Source organism: Lissotriton helveticus, chromosome 2_1 (assembly GCF_964261635.1).
Source record: "Lissotriton helveticus chromosome 2_1, aLisHel1.1, whole genome shotgun sequence".
Classification (NCBI taxonomy): Eukaryota; Metazoa; Chordata; class Amphibia; order Caudata; family Salamandridae; genus Lissotriton; species Lissotriton helveticus.
The window spans coordinates 332,061,177-332,083,239 of NC_136059.1; the positions used below are offsets into that span (position 1 = coordinate 332,061,177).

General features: G+C 49.3%; 2 long non-coding RNA genes across 2 annotated transcripts in view; both read left to right on the top strand.

Annotated features, from left to right (window-relative positions):
• Window positions 1–22,063, top strand: part of LOC144817953 (uncharacterized) — a 100,520-nt gene that overhangs the window by 11,006 nt on the left and 67,451 nt on the right. The window contains exons 2-3 of the long non-coding RNA XR_013607008.1: window positions 1,260–1,438; window positions 3,597–3,707. This is a non-coding gene — a long non-coding RNA (uncharacterized LOC144817953). The remainder of the gene's footprint in view (window positions 1–1,259; window positions 1,439–3,596; window positions 3,708–22,063) is intronic.
• On the top strand, window positions 5,490–21,922 carry LOC144817951 (uncharacterized). Its single transcript, XR_013607007.1, has 3 exons — window positions 5,490–5,849; window positions 17,784–18,406; window positions 18,502–21,922. It is a non-coding gene; the product is annotated as an uncharacterized LOC144817951 (long non-coding RNA).

The window sequence follows — 22,063 nt, forward strand, 5'->3', positions numbered from 1 at the left end:
TTTCGAAAATGTATAGCTTACCAGGATCCATTGTTGATTTCAAACTCATTTCTACCATTAACAGGAAGGATGTTGAAAGCTCTAAAAATAGCATAAATAGGCTATGTCCCAGAAAAATGCCAAAACTATGTGAAAAATGTTGGTTCTCTGACAAAAGACTGTCATTCCCTAAAAGCTGAGAAAATGGAGATTTCAGTCCCACAAACCCTTTTTTTGATAACATTTGCAGGGAAAAACCCAGAGGCTTTCATTTGCAGCCCGTTTTTCCAATTTTTCTGAAAAAAACTAACATTTCACTGAATTTTGCTTAATTTCTGGGACCCCTCCAAGGGGATCCACAAACCCTGGGCACCTTTAGAATCCACATGATGTTGGAAGAAAAGGACGCAATTTTGGCGTGGATACCTTATGTGGTCAAAAAGTTACAGGGGCCTAAGCGCGCACTACCCCAAATCGCCAAAAAAAGGCTTAGCACAGGAGGGGAAAAGGCATAGCAGCGAAGTTGTTAATTTTGTAGTCAGCCCCAGACTCCGTGAGTAAGAGGCACTGACCCCTACTGGGTCAGCAGGTCCCAGCTGAACAAATAGCTGTACTGACCAACACTGGAAATGGAAAGAAAATACTCCAAGATCGCAAAAATAAGGCTCGGGAGGGGCAGCATAATGTTGGCATTGATAAATAGGCGAGTGGAATAGAAGTGGAGCCTGAAAGTTATTTAACCGTTTTTTTAATTCTGCCGCAAACAAACTGGCAGCAAGTCAACTGTGTTAGTAAATCACTTCAGACATCTTTATTTAGTCACAGACTGCATTGTAAAATATCTAATGGGCTTTAAGCACCTGCTGCAGAGATCTTCGTGCACAAAGCAACTCCCATGGCGTAATAGCATATGTATATTGACTGGTAATTCCTTTGCTGGAGAGATCTGTCTGCCGTTTAGTCAGAGGTATGACTTATTATAACATAGCATAGAGGGCTAATGTGCCTGCTGCAAAGCACTTCATGTAACACACTGGTAACATGTTAGTATTGTATATAGATAGTTCAGTGGGTTAGTGTTTTTGTTGAAGAGATCCTTTTGTTACTTCGTGGTTTGTAAATAGTTATTACTCAGAGAGATGGATATATTTAAAATTCTTACAAAGAGTGCATATCTCTAACAAACAGAGCTTGGACACGTGAAACACATATCTCCAAATCATAGGTTACTTTAAAGCACATGTGAAGTGACAAGCTGAGTATCTTTCTTGCCTCCATAGCACTGGCCTCACTGGGTTAGCCTCAAGCTAGCCAGCATCCAGGAAAAGAGGCTGGAGTAAAAGGAGTGCTGATGTCTGCCAAAGTGAAGGTATGTTCTAGGACTGGAACTGAAAGTAAGAGGCTTCCATGACCCTCTGCAGATTGCTTGTCTCAACTCGAAGCACACAAATCTGTTACTGTAAGTATGAGTATCTTCGACCTAGAGTGGCCTATACTGACATTACCACTTCTATAATTGAGAACATGGCATAGATTTTTTGTTACATGGGCCCTCATTAAGATGTCTCCGACCAACACTGTTTTGGTGAGGGAACCGCCCCACTATAGGACGGCAGTTCACCACACCTGATTACAATGTGACTGCATATGGTGCAGTCGCAAACTCCTATTTCTCTATGGGAGCTTGTGCAGTGGACGAAAACTGCCCGCAGCACAAGCTCCCATTGAGAAATGGGAGTTTGTGAAAATCCCTGCACCGTGGGGCAGGCACCGTCACGGTGCATGGATTTTCATAGAGGAACCATAGGTGCCCCCAGGCTCTTAAGTGGAGGGCCAGAGGGGAAGGGGGCTCTGCGAGGGGGCCCCCAATGTCGCTTTCCGACAGCCTTTCCATGTCGGAAAGGCATTTATGGACTACACATGCTGCATTTCTCTAACCCATTTTTAATTCTTCCCTATGTAATATTTTATCTTGCCTTGAAATAGCAATTTATAGATGCATTGAATCTGTAATAATGATGAATACATTTCAATTCTTTCTAAATTAATAATTAATATTGAATTAGTCTGGTAATAAAACTCTTTAAACTCACAATAAATCTCATGTGGATTCTTGTGAAGCCTCTAAAGGACTTCATTGTTCATGGTAATTGATGTAGATAATAGCTCTTTGTCATCTCTCCTTGTCGACTAATAAAGATCCACAGGCCCAATGGTAGGGTTTTTTGATGATTATACTCAATGATTAAGACATTAGACCCCCGCTCCAGCAGTATGAATATAAGAAGTTACACTCTTGCTGCTAGTATTGACCTATGTTGAGTTAGAGTAAGTTTCACTTTGAGTATATCAATTACGTCCTGAAATAGACTGGTTTAGTAAGATGGAGTTCAAGATATGGGGTGCAGAAGTGTACCCCTTAGATTTATGCTTCTTCTCCCTCTTTTCTCTTTCTTGAAATGATACCACTACAATTAAGTTCATCTTCATTATCCTAGACTGACTTGACTAAAATGTATTAGATGAGAAAGTATAAATAAAATAAAGTTTACACAAAGGTTTGGCACAGAATGCACATGGATCGTCATTGTGCTTGTACTGGGGCTATCCTCCAAGCCCACCATGTGTTGCCGTAGGCTCTCCTTACTGTCCTGTAGGGCCCTTAAAACAGCAAAGCTGACATGCACTCTCAGCTAGTGTAGTGTGTTTATCTAGGTACCCATATTGATACTCCTATTTCTGACCCTTGTCCGGTTATTAATTCACTAATGTCCATACACCGGCACAGAAACCCGTTTTCAGATTAGGTCATAGCGCATGCTGTCACATTAAGCAAGCACTATCCCTTCAGCCCCCTAGAAAGCACACCGAGTTCTCAAAACAAATCAAACCTCCAACAGACCTGGGAAATCCCCCGCAGCTATTGTTTTGATTTCGCTCGAGAACTCCTGCAAAGAATGTAAGAACGACCAGTCCTTATGACATTCTTGCTGACGTCTTATGTCCATCCTTACGTCAAACACGGCACCTTTCAGGTATAAATATACCGACGCTGCCCTAAGCTAAGACACGGTGATGACGAGCTTGGAGCAGCGCTACTTGCCGGAGAGCCCAGCTGATGCAGAAAAGCCCACGGACGATGCCCCTCCCTTTGGACGCGCTGAGAGAGACGCTGCCTTTTCTCCTGCCGAGAAATCCAGCCTCCGGCGTTTCCAGCCGCCCTCGCGGGTAACTGGGATATCGAGTCCTGAGACAGAGATACCAACCCTCCAGCCTTCTAAATCCCAGGTACTGAACTGACTAACCCCTTACAGAGAATTTTTGAGTCAGATTCTTGGCAAAACAAACTTAACTTAAACTGTTACTTACTTACTCCCTCCCAAGTATTAGGCTTAGGTCAGGTACACCGGGGTAGGCGTAGTTAGAAGCACCAGTTGAGAACGATTAGTCAATGTATATATGTATGTATATCTTTTATCCATTTTAAGTATCATATGGCTAAGAAACCATATAAATGCTTTTACAGTATTATTTTATAATTCTGTTTTTACTGTATGCACTTTACTTAACTATAAGTATTGCAATAATAGCGATTCATTTCTCTTGTATGAGAAAAGAGACTGATCAGTCCTACGTCTATACTATTGAAGATATTATTCCAATGCGCAGAGCCTATTGGGAATATAGGAACTACACTACACTAGATGCTCATGGGCTGCAGCAAGATGGTGAGTCTTAAACATGTGCCTGGGCTTTGAAGGTTTTGTAGTGTCTTGTCTCTAGTTTATTCTGATTGCTTATGTCCATGTTGTGAAATACAATGTGACTTTGAATTGTTGCTACTAATGTATATGTTTGTCAGGTTTGTACTAACCTTGAGTCCTAGACCAATGGAAGTATTACTCTTTTCCGTCTGTCGTGGTCCTCAATAATGGCCGCATATACTGTAACATGAGAGCAAGTTGTAGAATTGTGGAAAGAGGAGTAGGATTAGAGAGACAACAGAGAATAGAACCGCCCTACTCTGCCTTGAATAGGGTCATGGATGGATGTATCATGTAGTAGATCTCTACAAAACAAAGGACTACATTAAGTAGCTTGTAAATGCTTTAGTGATATACCTCAGTAAACGTTCGGTATAACAAAATATCTATTGTTAGCAAAAGCACCATACACACTTTTGTGGAAGATGTTGGGCCGAGGGATGCATTGCCAGTCAACATCCACACTCTGTATTGAGCACAAGTCTTTCCTTGGCTGGAAGTCCTCTCAGCGTAGATTGCTTCGCACAAAAACCCAACGTGACAGTAAGCAGAACTTTGAGCCTCTCATCATGATAGTATTTGTCCTCAGAATATATCACGTTTAAAATTTTGGTATTTACTAGAATATATTATGTTGGCACAAAGGATATTTAGATTTTTATTTATTTACACAGTTTTAAGAAAAATAGTTCATTGTTCACACATGCTCTTATTTTATACAGTGACAATACACCTACAATTTAAGTAATATTTTTTTAAGTCAGATACAGATCTTAGGCCCTGATTATGAGTTGGTCGGTATACATTGTACGCACGGGTTGGAATTATGCGTTGTTAGGTATTTTATGCATCTGATAATCATCGGATGAGTTAAATACCCCAGCCTTCCTCTAATATCGGCAGTCAAACCTGATTAATTTTAATGGGGGAAAAGCCTTTGGTATTTACCTTATCATAGCGATTTTGGTGCCTTAAACACCAAAATCTGCATGTTATCGGTAATAGGTAGCATTTATCCCACCCGATAAATAATGCAAACCGTGGTACTGGTATTTATCAGGTGCAATAAATAACACCTAAACTAGCAATCAGGGCCAAAGACTGTGTTAGACATGTTTTTAATTTACTTTAAATGTACACACCTAAAATAGTCACTGTCATTGTCAGTCAATTGTGGTAAGAAATTAAAAGCCAGTGTAAATTGCCTAAAATCCAGAGACTTTAGAAAAAGAACTAAAAATTGTTTAGTGTACTTTCTGTAAAACTCACATAAAAAAATTAAGTGCAACAGTGTTTGCCCAGATCTATCATCACAGCCCCAAGAATTGGTGCCGAGATTCTTCTAATAGCCTAATGTGAAATACAGTAAGTACGTAGCTGTGTCTGCCCTAAAGCGAAATAGCAAACAATGTTCTTAGAGCTCACGTGCAGTTAGCAAATAGTTAGTTGGGGTCTATCTATGCTCAGGCTCAAATAGGCTCCAACAGTGGGCTTAAGTTTTTCCATGCTAAGATTTTCCAGTCCGGCCTACTGCTACACTGCTGAGACACGAGCTGCGAGCGGAGCACGCCGAGACCGAACGCCAAGACCAGCGGCCAGCCCCGAGACGGAGAGGCTGTCGCGGGTTGTGTGTCCCCCAGAGCTGTGACGTGAGCAGCGAGTGAGCCGCGAGCGAGAACCAGCGGCCAACCCGCGGCCAACGGCCCAACCGAGGGCTGTGACGTGAGCAGCGAGTGAGCCGGGAACGCCGAGAACCAGCGGCCAACGCCGGCACCGAGACGGAGCGGCTGTAGCGGGTCCTGGGTGCTCCAGAGCTGTGGAAAGTCGTGAGCGGTGTGAGCAGTGAGCGAGTGAGCCGCTTCCGCTTTAGCTGCTCCAGGAGCCCCCGCCGAGAGTCACCGTGAGTCACCGTGAGGTGCTGGAGCAGAAAGGAGCAGAGCGAGGGGCAGAGTAAGGGGCAAAAAGAAAGCGGGCAAAAGAAAGCGGCAAAGAAACGGCTGTTGAATCGAGGCAGCTGGACTATCGGTAGCAGTGCACCGACACTACCGCCATTATTGCGAACAGCACGACACTGCTGAGTGCTGAGACCTGTCAGTAGCCGGCAGTGTGAGTTAATATCATTTCTGTTGTTGCTGGCGTGTGGCAGTCTTGCGGTTAGATCATGCGGCCGGGCGCTATTGAATTACAAAGGTAGCGCTAGAATTATTGACTATTGACTATTGAGCCGTGTATTGTGAGAGGCGAGTGGCTTGAGTGTGGTTCCTGAAACACCTAACATCTGCCGAGCAATTGCCGGAGGAGAAACGGTTGCGGGACAAGGGCCAAGGGCAGTGAGCAGTGAGCCGCAGGAGCTTCATTGATATAAGGCTCGTGGAGACAAGGCAGCTGGAGGGGAGCCCTCGGTTTAATACCATCGAGCTGCATGTGTTTTTTACCAATGTGATTGGAAAAAAAGCTCCCGACAGTGGTCTGTCTAGGTCCGACTAAGTACTCGTAAATCCGCGTTTAGTTGCTCATTGACCACTGAACATTGCCCAATGAACATTGAATACTGAACATTGAACTGTGAGACTTGAAGAGACTGTTTTGATTTGTTTTGGTGTTGATATTTGCTGTTATTGTTACTGTTATAATTTGTAGCCCTAGCCGGGAGACGGTTGATGATGAGATCTGGTCGTCAGCGCGGGGCTTTGCCTAAACTAAAACAATGCAAGATGCCTGATACATCAATTAATGTGGGGTCCCAGTTAAAGCAGGATGATAATGAGGGGGTCAGTGGACCAAGACGCGTAAGTAGAGGCTGCGCTTTATCAACGGAGCTCCAGAATGAGTTAGTTGAGTTGAGCTCCTCACCTTTATCCCCCATATCTCCCATAAACCCCGGGAAGATTCAAAAGATCTCCAAGACCGACGCCCAACCTTCGATTAAGAGTTTCTTTTTTAAGTACCACCACAGTCTTACTCATAAACAAAAAAGAAACACAACTAAGAATATCGATTCTATTACTGAATGTAGAATATCTGACTCATCATCTCCGGTATTATGTCTAAAAAGTGCTCAGTCTTGAGAATCAATTGTGTCTAAAACTGGCTCGAAAGTAGCAAAGTCATGCGAATGGGCTGATTCTCCAGAAAGGAGTGTAAAATCTGATCAATTCAGTATAGTAAGAGAGTTTAAATCCACCCCGGGTTCATTCAAGTCGCATGAAGTGGCTGGCCTTAAGGAGAGGAGTCTAAAGTCTGACATAGTGGTACTGGATTCAGCGCTCTTACTGCCCGGCTGTTTATTCAGGCAGTCTAGCAGGCCGCAGACGCAAGCTCAAATTCATTGCCAAAATACGGTGGATCACCCTACAGGGTCAATCCTGGTGGAGGACTCACACAGTACCGGACCAGAGGAGCCCTGCAAAAAAACCACTGAGAGCATAAATGCTGTTGGCTCAGTAATCGATATCTCCTCTGGCTCGATCCATAATGTGGCCGCAGTGTTGGATCATAATGCTGTCAATTTAAATAATAAAGGTGGTGTGGATGGTTTAGTATCAAGCCCTAATAATCAACCTTTACCAACTGGTGATGCTCGTCAATGCTTCTATCAATAAGTCCATTTTGATTCCAGGTGCGGCTAGTAGGCGCAATAACCCTAAGGCCAATACAATGGGCAATGTCAATCTTTTAACGCAGCTGACTTATCTTTGTTAACAAAATTTGATGGACACTTTCAGGCAAGACCCGGTGCCTTCGAAAATAATTCCAGAAAGCCAGAGCGTGGTGTATGGGATTGTATGCTAAACACTATGGATTCTATAACGACCGCCCTTACTTTTCACTCAGATAAACTAGACATGCAGGTGGACATTTTAAATACTTTAGCAACACATGTTGTAGGAATTGATGCAAAGCTCTTTCAATTAACTAAACTGATCTCTAAGGTACAAGCAGATAAAGAGAATCAGCTAATATCTTGCACATGTGCTCAATTGATTGATAAAATTGCTGATTTGCCTTCAATGTTTAGCTCTGTGGTCCACAAAGTAAAATTGATGTCTGGTAGAAAAGTTGAGGTGTGTGATGAATCAGCAAACCCAGGAAATGGAGTCAATAATCCCCAAGTTTTAAAACGTACCCACTCGTTGACCAATAGTGTCAAAAATAATGCCTCCCCGACGGTAGCTGGTAACATCTGTGTCCCAGTAGAAGGATAGAGGGAGAAGGAGGATAAACTAAACTAGGTCGGCCTCCTAATCAACGTAGCAGAAAAAGTAAGAATCCAATGTATAGGATTCAGAGACCTAGTTTGTATGATGGTCACAGTACAGACCAAGGAAGAAAGAAAAAATTCTTTCTAGTGTCCCCTCACTCACCGGGGTTTCCCCACGGTGACATGCTTCATCATTGGGGCCATCCCAGTTCTCTACGAAAAGGGGCGTGCTGCGACTAGCGAACTACGCAGGAGCACTTTTATTGTGAATGACTATGTGTGGTGTGAAGTGAAATAGTGGCAGAGTGGATGTGGGGGATTATTAAAAATACCGTGCTAGTGGGCCTCAACAGATTTTATTTAGCTCCTAGATTGGTATATTAAAAGGGGTTGACACTGCTATTTAACCTTTAGTCAGGGTTAAATCAGTGTGCGGAAACCCCGGTGAGTGAGGGGACACTAGAAAGAAATTTTTCTTTCTTCCTTGGTCTGTACTGAGAAAATTGGATCAGTGACCATCATACAAACATCTGTGTACCTCCTGAGCCTGATCAATCCCCAAAATTGGAATCGAATAAGATCTGTATCAAAGCAAGTAGGGCTACAGAAGTTAGCGTAGAGCCCGAGGTTTTATCGAAAAGGGCGAGAAAAAGGCTAAGAAAAACACATAATAAAGTATTCCAGGACTAAAAAGTCCATAGTGGGGTAGTAAATAATAGTCCCTTTTTAACCCCTAATTCTAAATCTGTGGTTCTCTTCCCTATTTTTAGACCAACGAAAGACTCTCGAGTCGATAAAAAGGAAAAACAATCTAGTAAAGAAGGGAGTAATGGGGCAAGGGAGGAGTTCGAACTTAGGGGTCGATTACGATGGCGGACGGAAGGACGACCACCGTCCTGGAGTAGGCGGAAAATGCCTTTTTCAGTCCGCCTGCCGCGGGCACTCTGTCCGCCATATTAGGATGGGAAACCCTGTCAAATTTCCGTACGCGGCGGAAAAGCACGCACCACCGCAGAAGTACACCCGACCCCGCGGTGGACGGAACCAATCCAGACACAACGCCGTACGGAATGACGTCTCCGACCGTCCTCCAAATCACGATGGCGGAAAACACACATAAAATCGCTGCGGAAAAACAACCTGCCTGAACACGGCGGAATCACCACAGCGGAGATACAACACATTGCAGAGATACACACCACAAGCAGATCGCCGTCATGGACCCAGCGCTACACGCATTTCCGATACTCTTCGTGCTCCACCACCAGCAAGTCATGGCCCATCACCGACGACGACGCAGGTACGCCAACACACCAATTGCTGTCGGAAGGGGAATACCTGCCAGGGCTGTGACGTAGGGAGGGGGAGTGTCATGTTTATGAAACTGCCTTTACGATCGCACCAATATATCAACAATTCAAGTACACAACCAGGATTGACAACGACAAACCACGACACATGATTGACTTGCTTTATTAAACATAATAGTGGTATAATCGTACACTACCCAAGAGCATGGGCACTGGGTACAACAGAGCAGGTACATCAGAGGCAGAACATGAGGGCACAATGCAGTATTAGAACAGCAACAGGGCAGTGTTTACAACCGAGCCGGTACATCAGAGGCAGCACATGAGAGGGCACAATGCAGTATCAGAACAGCAACAGGGCAGTGTTTACAACCGAGCAGGTACATCAGAGGCAGCACATGAGAGGGCACAATGCAGTATCAGAACAGCAACAGGGCAGTGTTTACAACAGAGCAGGTACATCAGAGGCAGCACATGAGGGCACAATGCATTATCAGAACAGCAACAGGGCAGTATTTACAACAGAGCAGGTACATCAGAGGCAGCACATGAGGGCACAATGCAGTATCAGAACAGCAATAGGGCAGTGTTTACAACAGAGCAGGTACATCAGAGGCAGCACATGAGGGCACAATGCAGTATCAGAACAGCAACAGGGCAGTGTTTACAACCGAGCAGGTACATCAGAGGCAGCACAAGTACGTGGGTCAACCGCCCAGTCCCAAGGACAGTAACAATGCAAGGGTGGTTACAATGAGACAATCGAGACACAAAGTAACCAGCTCCCCATTCAGAAGTGGATCTCTGACCTTAACGCCCTCAACTGCTCCTTATCTCTGTCCTCCTCAGTCAAATCACTAGGGATCTCCCTGGACAACCTCCTAACCCTCAAGGTACACATCAATAATTCTGCCAAAGGAGCCCTCTTCACTCTCCGCCACCTTAAGAAAATCAAGCCCTTCATCCCGATCGATGATTTCAAACTAGCAGTCCAATCCCTTGTTCTTTCTCGCATCGACTATGGCAATGCCATTCTCACCGGAATTCCCAAGATCCACCTAGCACCTCTCAAATCTGTGCTTAACCTTGCAGCTAGGCTTACCTCAGACTGCAAGCGATTCGACCACATATCCCCTGCCCTTAAAACCCTTAAATGGCTCCCCATTGAAGGTAGATCCATTTACAAAACGGCCTGCATTACACAAAAAATTCTCCATCAGAATACACCGACCTACCTCGCTAGCAAACTCACTAAAGCCGGTTGCTCCCGCTCCTTGAGAAGTACTAACACCCTCCTTCTTATCCCCCCCCCGTCTAAAAAAGAAAACCATCCAGTCTCGATTCTTTTCTGGCAACGCTCCTTGCATTTGGAATGCCCTTCCAACTGACCTTCGCTGCAACCCTTCCTACTCTTGTTTCATAAAAGAACTCAAACTACATCTCCTCAATAAATACTGGGGACCCTAATCCATATCTGTTCTCTTCCACTGGCTACATCTGTCCGACCCTAGATGCATTCGCCCTCCCTTGTTTTTTAGCCTTACTCGCCCTTTCTCCTCGTCACCTCCCCCTCCCTGTTTACCACCTTCACTCCTCCTTGCTCCCCCCTTCCCTTGTCCACCCTCAGCCCGCATCCCCTTCAACCCCCTCCCATTTCTGCCCCTCCCGCTTCTCTTCCTTACCAACCTAACGGACCACTAACCTTCCTATCCTGACCTTGCAATTTTCCGCTTTTTTTCAATTTGTGCCTTTAGATATGTTTGATTTATCACATCTTACACATTTTGTTTATTTCCCATATTTATCTTTTTGAAATCTGTCAGACGGAGACTTTTATGTTGTTTATTTACATTGATGTTATGTATGTCCCCTGTTTTATTGACCTTTCTTGTCTCTAAAATTGTAAAGCGCTCTGAAACCCCCGGGTCCAGCCAGCGCTATATAAAACCTCTAAAATAAATAAAATAAATAAATAAATAAACAAAGTCCAATTACATGTGAGTGATGGGAGATACACCTCACAGCACAGAATCTGGTGGACTGCTTGAACTAGTCGCCTCGGACACACTGCCAGCACCAGATACAGGAGTGTGAGTCACAGCCACAGCTCTAGTGACTGACACATGAGCCATAAAACCAGGCACACTGCCAGCACCAGAAACAGGAGTGTGAGACACAGCCACAGCTCTAGTGACTGACACATGAGCCATAGACCCAGACACACTGCCAGCACCAGAAACAGGAGTGTGAGACACAGCCACAGCTCTAGTGACTGACACATGAGCCATAGACCCAGACACACTGCCAGGACATGTCCCTGTACAGTGACAAACAAATACCATGCCAGCATCTGACACATGAGAGTGGCTGACACACACAGTGCCAGTACCTGATCCCTGGGCGGTGCCCTGTCCCTGGGAGCAGACTTGTCCATTGTAGTGTACCTGTCCTTTGAAGTGTCCTTGTCCTTGGGAGTGTCCCTGCTCTTGGGAGTTGCCCTTTCCTTTGTAGTGTCCTTGTCCTTGGGAGGGTCCCTGCTCATGGAAGGTGCCCTTTCCTTTGTAGTGTCCTTGTCCTTGGGAGTGTCCCTGCTCTTGGGAGGTGCCTTTTCCTTTGTAGTGTCCTTGTCCTTGGGAGTGTCCCTGCTCTTGGGAGGGGCCCTTTCCTTTGAAGCGTCCTTGTCCTTGGGAGTGCCCCTGCTCTTGGGAGCTGCTCTTTCTTTGAAGCATCCTTGTCCTTGGGAGTGCCCCTGCTCTTGAGAGCTGCCCTTTCCTTTGTAGTATCCTTGTCCTTGGGAGTGTCCCTGCTCTTGTGAGCTGCCCTTTCCTTTGTAGTGTCCTTGTCCTTGGGAGTGTCCCTGCTCATGGAAGGTGCCCTTTCCTTTGTAGTGTCCTTGTCCTTGGGAGTGTCCCTGCTCTTGGGAGGTACCTTTTCCTTTGTAGTGTCCTTGTCCTTGGGAGTGTCCCTGCTCTTGGGAGGTGCCCTTTCCTTTGAAGCGTCCTTGTCCTTGGGAGTGTCCCTGCTCTTGGGAGCTGCCCTTTCCTTTGTAGTGTCCTTGTCCTTGGGAGTGTCCCTGCTCATGGAAGGTGCCCTTTCCTTTGTAGTGTCCTTGTCCTTTGGAGTGTCCCTGCTCTTGGGAGGTGCCTTTTCCTTTGTAGTGTCCATGTCCTTGGGAGTGTCCCTGCTCTTGGGAGGTGCCCTTTCCTTTGAAGCGTCCTTGTCCTTGGGAGTGTCCCTGCTCTTGGGAGCTGCCCTTTCCTTTGAAGCATCCTTGTCCTTGGGAGTGTCCCTGCTCTTGGGAGCTGCCCTTTCATTTGTAGTGTCCTTGTCCTTGGGAGTGTCCCTGCTCTTGTGAGCTGCTCTTTCCTTTGTAGTGTCCTTGTCCTTGGGAGTGTCCCTGCTCATGGAAGGTGCCCTTTCCTTTGTAGTGTCCTTGTCCTTGGGAGTGTCGCTGCTCTTGGGAGGTGCCTTTTCCTTTGTAGTGTCCTTGTCCTTGGGAGTGTCCCTGCTCTTGGGAGGTGCCCTTTCCTTTGAAGCGTCCTTGTCCTTGGGAGTGCCCCTGCTCTTGGGAGCTGCCCTTTCCTTTGTAGTGTCCTTGTCCTTGGGAGTGTCCCTGCTCATGGAAGGTGCCCTTTCCTTTGTAGTGTCCTTGTCCTTGGGAGTGTCCCTGCTCTTGGGAGGGGCCTTTTCCTTTGTAGTGTCCTTGTCCTTGGGAGTGTCCCTGCTCTTGGGAGGTACCCTTTCCTTTGAAGTGTCCTTGTCCTTGGGAGTGTCCCTGCTCTTGGGAGCTGCCCTTTCCTTTGAAGCATCCTTGTCCTTGGGAGTGTCCTTGCTCTTGGGAGCTGCCCTTTCCTTTGTAGTGTCCTTGTCCTTAGGAGTGTCCCATCTCTTGTGAGCTACCCTTTCCTTTGTAGTGTCTTTGTCCTTGGGAGTGTCCCTGCTCTTGGGAGTTGCCCTTTCCTTTGTAGTGTACTTGTCCTTGGGAGTGTCCCTGCTCATGGAAGGTGCCCTTTCCTTTGTGGTGTCCTTGTCCTTGGGAGTGTCCCTGCTCTTGGGAGGTGCATTTTCCTTTGTAGTGTCCTTGTCCTTGGGAGTGTCCCTGCTCTTGGGAGGTGCCCTTTCCTTTGAAGCGTCCTTGTCCTTGGGAGTGTCCCTGCTCTTGGGAGCTGCCCTTTCCTTTGAAGCATCCTTGTCCTTGGGAGTGTCCCTGCTCTTGGGAGCTGCCCTTTCCTTTGTAGTGTCCTTGTCCTTGGGAGTGTCCCTGCTCTTGTGAGTTGCCTTTCCTTTGAAGCGTCCTTGTCCTTGGGAGTGTCCCTGCTCTTGGGAGATGCCCTTTCCTTTGTAGTGTCCTTGTCCTTGGGAGTGTCCCTGCTCCTGGGATGTGCCCTTTCCTGTGTAGAGTCCTTGTCCTTGGGAGTGTCCCTGGACTTGGGAGGTGCCATTGCCTTGGGAGTACTTTTTGAGGGGGATGCGTCTGTTAAATGTGAATCTTTTTCCCCCAACACCCCTTGAGGATCCTCTGTGTCAACTCCAGTGTAGCTCATGTCATGATGGGTGAAAGATTTCCCTGTCCTAGGGGATGGTGTGTGTGCCCTCCGTGCCCTGCCTTGCTGTCTGTGGCTGCTTCTGGTGCAATACCCCGAAAATGACGCCTGGTCTGAAAATTCACTCTCCCCTGAGACATCTAGTGGTGTGGATGGGGGAACAGAAGCAGAACCCTGTCCATGCGACTGAAGAATGGCTGACGACACAGTGTTTGCTAATGACTGAACTGTTCTGTGGAGACCAGCAACATCGCCATGCATCCCCTCCATGAATGCTACCACCTGCCCCAACTTCCTATCGTGGTCTTGGAATGCATTGATCATGTTGGTCTGCCCTACACACATCTGTCGCAGCAGATCAGCAGCCTCAGCACAAAGTGTACTTTGTGGCACAGGGGCAGCGGTGCCTGCGCCAAAGGCAACTCTGCTCCCCCTACTCTGGCGCGCACGAGCTGTACTTGTTGCAGTTGGTGGCAGTGTGGGCCCTGTGTGCTGTGTACCGACTGAAGGTGTTGATTGCCCACTCCCTGTCTGTGACAACAGTGCTGACTCACCACCACTGTCTGAGGATGAGGACGATGGTGTCTCCACATGTGAGTCCTCAGGGGCTGCCCTCTTCAGTGTCAGTCTGCGTGTGTGTCATTTCGGATCCGGATGCATTGCCACCACTCATCGCCGTCGTCTGTGTGTCAGTGCCCTCGGCCAAAGCTGGAAGAGAGGGAAGAGATGTTAACCTAAGTGCCACACTCACGTATTGAAGGTTACAAAGTCACACCTTTCCTTACAGTCGATTGACATGTAGCACCCATCCTGCACAAGAACCACCCCTACCAGACATCCTCACATCATAGAACCGATGGTGTCTGTGAAACATGTACATCATACAAACAGGGCAAGTGCATGCAGACCACCACACATGTCATGCCATGGGACCACAGACCTCAACGGCATGTCCTGGAACTCTCAACTACAAATCAACTGGTATGTCCACCAGGCGGACATGGGTGCTAACGCTCACTCCGCTAATGGCACCAACATGCAATTAATGCAAAACATACGCACCACGGATGTCACTACTGTGTCTGAGCACGAATACATGCATGCACTCACAAGTTACAGACACATACAGTCTGCTTACCGCTAGTTTGCTGTTGATCCCCTCTCAGCCGGGCGGACAGGTCAGGATGCGTCACAGCAATTATACGGTGCATTAGAGGGGTCATGGTGCGTCGGGCAAGGCGGCTTGATCTTGGAATAATCCCCAGTGTCATCTCCGCAATATTGTTGCTGAGCCTGGATATGTCGTCCCAGCGCTTGTGGCAGTGTGTGTGTCTATTGCACACCCCCACTGCCCGTACATCACGTGCTATGGTTCTCCACACGGCCATGCGAAGGTGCAGCTTGACTTAGCAGGATGGGAGACAAGAGGGGAACGTCAGTGGACAGTTTGACATTCATAAACATCGTAGAAACACGTATCTGCATGCAGCCATGCTCAGTACAACACATGTGAAGGTCCCACAGCACACCGCCAAGCTAGCAGAAGCCAGGAGTCAGTGACCACCTCATGCCCACCAACATGTTACCCACTGCACTTACCACCTGTCCGGGGGCAACGTAGAGCCATTCATAGTGGCTGAGCACACCGTCCACAAGGACATCCAGCTCCGCTGCGGTGAAGGGACGAGACCGGATCTCTCGCACTCTCTGCATGGCAAGGTCCAGGACTGTGGCACAACATCAGCAGTTGTTGGATAGCTCTGGATCAGCAGGTCAAGGTGACGGTCGCAGGCAGCAGTTGTTGGATAGCTCAGGAGCAGCAGGTCGAGGTGACGGTCGTAGACAGCAGTTGTTGGATAGCTCAGGAGCAGCAGGTCGAGGTGACGGTCGCAGGCAGCAGTTGTTGGATAGCTCAGGAGCAGCAGGTCGAGGTGACGGTCGCAGGCAGCAGTGCCTGGAAGCAGTGAATGTGTGCAGAAGATGTTCACACATATATAGGGCCCTGAGCTCATATCAGTGGCACACGTCTGCAGCAATTGGTTTTCCCTGGATGTATCATTCAAAAAGAGCCAATGACTCGCCCTAGTGTGGCGGCTATTTTTTAATGCGCTTACGCGCCCCGCGTAACCTGTTTCCATTGGCTACATGTGCATGGACCGTCACGGTCACACACCGGCAACCGCATGTGAGCGCTACCGCGACGGTGCATCATTTGAAAATAATCACTCACTGGAGCCGCTATGGCGGTGCACGCATTCCGCTGGGGCGGTGCAGGCTAACACATACATTTGATTATGCAATTTGAAATGGCAGTTGATAACCCCCCTTACAGTCACATTGCGTCACCCACCGCCGGTCCTGGCCGGACACCCACTCACCGCCGGGTGCAGGCCGGTCACCCACCGCCAGTCCTGGGCGGTCACCCACTGCCAGTTCTGGGTGGTCACCCACTGCCAGTCCTGGCCGGTCACCCACCGCCGGTCCTGGCCGGACACCCACCACCGGGTGCAGGCCGGTCACCCACTGCCGGGGGCTGGCCGGTCACCCACCCACCGCCGGGTGCAGGCCGGTCACCTACCACCAGTCCTGGGCGGTCATCCACCACTGCCAATCTTGGGCAGTCACCCACCGCCAGTCCTGGCCGGTCACCCACCGCTGTTCCTGGACGGTCACCCACCGCCAGCCCCCGGCGGTGGGTGACTGGCCAGGACTGGTGGTGGGTGACCGGCCTGCACCCGGCGATGGGTGGGTGACCGGCCAGCTCCCGGCGGTGGGTGACCGGCCAGGACCGGTGGTGGGTGACCGGCCTGCACCCGGCGATGGGTGGGTGACCGGCCAACCCCCGGCGGTGGGTGACCGGCCAGGACCGGTGGTGGGTGACCGGCCAGGACTGGCGGTGGGTGACCGGCCTGCACCCGGCGGTGGGTGACCGGCCAGGACCGGCGGACAGCAGTGGGTGCAGCAATGTGACTGTAAGGGGGTATTAACTGTCATTTCGAATTGCATTTCAAATGTATGTGTTAACCTGCAGCGCCCCCGCGGAATGCGTGCACCGACATAGCGACGCCCGTGAGTGATTAGTTTCAAATGATGCACCGTCGCGATAGTGCGCACATGCGTTTTGCGGGGTGTGACCGGGATGGTCCTTGACCATACAGCATATGTCATGCTTAATTGCTGTGTCAACGATCATCTTCAGTGTTGGTGGAAGGCATCCCAAGATGGCGTATGTACACACACTGCATGTCTCCGCACACATGTAATGTTCATAGTTGTACATGTGTGTCAGGACATGTCCGGAATAATGATGTCAAGTCAATGGACCATGTCCACGTGTGACATTCATGTCCATTTGTTGCATGTGTGCTCATACTGTTGACCTTGCCAGTGGTTAACAAAGGCTAGTGATGTGCACCCAAGTTGCGTCAGATGTGCATGGCGACGTGTTGACGTCTTGGTTTTGCGGACACACGTTTCCATTTGTACACATCTACACAGTACATCAAGGGTGTGTACCCACATTCATAAGCTGTTGTGAGTGTGTGGTTTGTGTGTGCAAGTAACAATGATGTGTATGCGTGTCTGTTGTTGTGTGCCCATGCATGTCATGTGAGGAGGCCCAGCATTGTAGGTGTGGTCATGGGTGTATGAAGACAAGGAGGGTGTATCCATGTTCATGTTGTGTGTGCACGTACATGTGTGTCTGGGGGGACGCTTGTCCACATATGGGCCCTCAGTCATGTGTTGTTGCCAGATACTTCAACATGTGTGCACGTTACATTGGACATGTTTGCACACAGGATGTTGTTTGTGGTTGAACATTGTGTGTGTAGTTAGCTGTATTGCCTTATATATTGGTCACGTCACACATATAATCACTGTCTGCAACATGTATTATTTGCATTGTGTTGGTCAAGATGTGATAGTGTGGCACAGCTATGCGTTGTTGGTCAATTGACATCTGCTACCATCTACTCCCACACAGGAGGGCTCCAAATCTGCATCGACCATACACTGTGCTGGAGGACATGGTTAACGAGGAGGTGATCCGCAAATTCCGGCTTGATCGACGTAGATTGCAGGAGCTTGTAACATAATTGTCACCTCATCTGCAGCCACGCAGGACATATCCAGGAGCTATAACACCCACAGCAAAGGTGATGGCGGCACTTCACTTCTTTGCAACTGACACTTTCCAGTACACAGTTGGTCATGCCGGGGGGATGTCACAATCCATGTTCAGCATGGTACTGCGGGATGTTCTGAATGCCATGATGCTTTACAAGGATGATTACATCCATTTTCCACGTCCGGCAGAGTTGGCAGCAGTCAAACGGGACTTCTATGCCCTGGCCCAGATACCACACGTAGTGGGTTCCATTGATGGAACACATATTGGTCTCATACCACCCCAGGCACGTGAACCTGTATATAGGAATCGGAAGCACTACCATTCGATCAACGTGCAAGTAGTGTGCCTGGCAGACAACATCATCTCCCATGTGTGTGCCAGATTTCCCGGGTCCGCCCATGACTCCCACATCCAGCGGAGCAGCATTGTCCCCCAACTGATGGCTGATCTGTGTCCAGAACGTGTGTGGCTTGTAGGTGAGTGTGCTGTGAGGACAATTGTGTTGTATGTGTGGCATGGTGTTACCACCAATCCTGGTAATGATATTTGTGTCTGTCATCCCCCCACCTAGGCGACTCTGCGTACCCAAACCGCCCCTGGCTGCTGAGCCCCATACGGAATCCGACAACCCCTGGGGAATTGCATTATAACGAGGCCCATGGGAGGACACGTTGGGTCATTGAACGTACTTTTGGACTGCTGAAGTCTAGGTTTCGCTGCCTGGATAAAACCGGAGGGGCCCTGCCATACTCACCAGGCAAAGTATGCCAAATCGTGATTGCCTGCTGCATGCTCCACAACCTGGCCTTGCGCAATAACATTGAACTGATCATGGACCCTGAAGACCAACAGGTTGCTCCGCCTCCCATCCCACCCATGTCCACTGATGAGGCTAGTGGGGAGGAAGAAGGTGTGGACCAGAGGCGTCAGCTCATTGATCGCTATTTTCCTTGAATGTGAGTAGCTACCTCTTGTGCACATAGACAATGCGTGATGGATGTTTGCTGGTGATGTGTGGGTGTGGTGTGTCTATGCTGCCTGTTCTGGTATGTTCTGTTTGAAGATGTGTGTGTGAGCTGTTGTACATGCAATGCTCCCTGATGTGTGTCCTGTGATCCACTTAATTGGTGATGAGTGTGGTTTGTGGGATGTTGCAGTACAGTGTGTTGTGATGGTTGTGAATCACTTTCCTGACCTGTGCTTGTTGTTCTCTCATTATCCCTAGGTCACTCCCACAGAGGCATGATTCTCCAGAACATTGATCCCTGCACCTGGTAATGGCAATTTATTAGACAAACATGTGATTAAAACATGGAGGTCACACAGCATAGAGTGTTAACGTGGAGTTTATTTACAGGTTGTGGGTTGATGTTGGTGCATATTTACAAGTAGGTGTTGGGGGGAAGTGAGAGTTGAAGGTCATGGCAGATGAAAACACCGTGGGGACACCACATTGTGTGATGTCCACCTAGTCCAACAGACGTGTGCCAATGCTTGCCATTGTGGGGCAGGATAGTTGACAGGGTGAATGGCAGGCTCAAGGAAGGGTGTAGTCAGTGGCGGCCCCTCTTCGAGCGGGTAGACGGTGCACTTCCACTGCTCTCTGCTGCATCCAGCCTCGGACGGCCCCTCCGTCTTGGAACCGGAGCGGAGTCAGCTGTGGGGGCAGGTTGGTCAGGGTCCACCTCCCTGTCCGTGGCCTCAGGTGATGGTGGCGGTGGTGTTGGTGACCTGTCCCGCTGAGCACTTGGGTGAGGGGGTGGTGGTGTGGCGCGGGACAACCACTCCCTCCACAGAGCAGTTTGCTGGCCCATGAGGTCCACAATTTGGCCAATGCGAGTGTCGATGGACCGCAACAGCTGGCTGCTCTCTTGGGAGTCTTGGTGGGCCCGATCGGACTGTGCCTGCGACCGCTCATAGGAGGCATTGACTCTGGCCTCCAGGGTCTAGGCCCCAGGATGGGATGGGTCTCCTTCCCGACCTCGCCTAGCAACTACACTCTGGGTTGTGAGTTGTGGCCTCACCTGTGTCCTCTCCCGCCCACTCTCCCTGCTAGCCTGGGATGTCGATGGCCCATCATCGGGCAATGGGTCAGGCAGGGTGGCACAGGCAGGAGTGGTGGTGGTGGTGGTGGTGGCTGCACAGCTCACAATGGCAGGTGTTGGTGTAGTGACACAGGCCAAGGTGGTGGATGCCGGGATGTCCTGGGAGCCTGATGGCCCTGGGAGTCTGCTTGGGCCAGCATCGTCCTCTGCCCCCGAGCTGTCAATGGGATCGTCCCCAGAGAGTCCTGGCTGTGAGGGTGGCGACTGGTGCTGGCGGTTGCTGCTTTCGCCGGTCAAGTTGCGATCACCTGAGGGACAAGATTTTCACAATTAATGCTGTGGACATGACATGTTTTTGGTAGCAACATTACAGATCACATGGAATCAGGACATGGTTGTTGTTGTCATCATGTTGTTGTGGTTGACAGTAAAGGGCAATATGGTGGCGTGGAGTTGGGAAGGCAATACTTGGATATGTGTGGTCCTGTCCTGCTATTGGATGTTCTCCCTGAGAAGATGTCTATCTACCTGTCAGTTTGCAGGAGGAGATGCACTGGTCACCAAATGGTGGGCGGACTCAATCTTGCTCTGGGGTGAGACATGGGTGCTGGTCTGTCACACCCCCCACCCACCACCACCCTCCCTTTTGACATGGGGGCCTGTTGGGAGTTGTAGTGTTGGTCTCTCACACACCCCACTCACCACCACCCTCCCTGTAGACATGGGGGCCTGTTGGAAGTTGTAGTGCTGGTCTCTCACACCCCCCACCCACCACCACCCTCCCTGTAGACATGGGGGCCTGTTAGGAGTTGTAGTGCTGGTCTCTCACACACCCCACCCACCTCTCTCACACACCCCACCCACCTCTCTCACACCCCCCACCCACCACCACCCTCCCTGTAGACATGGGGGCCTGTTGGGAGTTGTAGTGCTGGTCTCTCACACCCCCCACCCATCACCACCCTCCCTGTAGACATGGGGGCCTGTTGGGAGTTGTAGTGCTGGTCTCTCACATACCCCACCCACCTCTCTCATACCCCACACCCCCCACCACCCTCCCTTTTGACATGGGGGCCTGTTGGGAGCTTTAGTGCTTGTCTCTCACACCCACCACCCTCCCTGTAGACATGGGGGCCTGTTGGGAGTTGTAGTGCTGGTCTCTCACAGCCCCCACCCACCTCTCTCACACCCCACCCCCCCACCACCCTCCCTGTAGACATGGGGGCCTCTTGGGAGTTGTGGTGCTGGCTGCTTTGACAACATGCAAGGCTGTAAACGTAGGAGGCAACATTTGTGTTTGGTCATGGTGGGTGCATTTGAGCCCAGGACTTCACATTTGGGTGACTATGTGGCACACATGCATGGATTGGAGGCAGGGAGATGTGTGTTGGCAGTTGTGCAAGGCAGACCATGGCAGTGTGATAGTGGTCATTTGTTTGTACTTACCAGCCTCTAGTCCCTCCTCGATTCCTTCCAGGCTCTCAGGGTGCAATATGCCCAGCACCTTCTCCTTCCATTCTGCAAATGGTATGTGCTCCGGGGGAGTGCCGCCACCAGTGTGGTGTGCCCGCAGGTGGTTTTCGCCCTGATGCCTTTCACCCTTGCCTTGAGGTCGTGCCACCGCCTCTGGATCTCGTGTTTGGTGCGTGGCACGGTCCCTGACGCATTGACTCTGGTCACTATCCTGTCCCACATGTTGTTTTTGGTTGCCAAGGTGGTCTGCTGGACTAGGGTGCCGAAAAGATGTGGTTCGACACGGATGATTTCATCCACCATGACCTTCAACTCACTGTCTGTGAACTTGGGATTTTTCTTTGGTGCCATGGTGTGTGATGTGCAAGGTGTTGGTGTGGTGGGGTGGGGTGTGCAGGTGTGCGGTGTGTAGGGATGGTGTTGTGGGGGTTTGTGTGGTGGGTGTGTTTGTGTGCAGGTTGTATGTGTGTTTGTGTGTGTCTGCTGTTAGTGGTATTCTGGCTCTTGCTTGCAGCTATGCTGAGATGCAAAGGATTGTGGCAGTGGGAGGGATTCATTTTATACTCTGTGTGGTGGTGGTGTCCCAATGGTTGTTGGCAATCAGGTGTTCTGTGG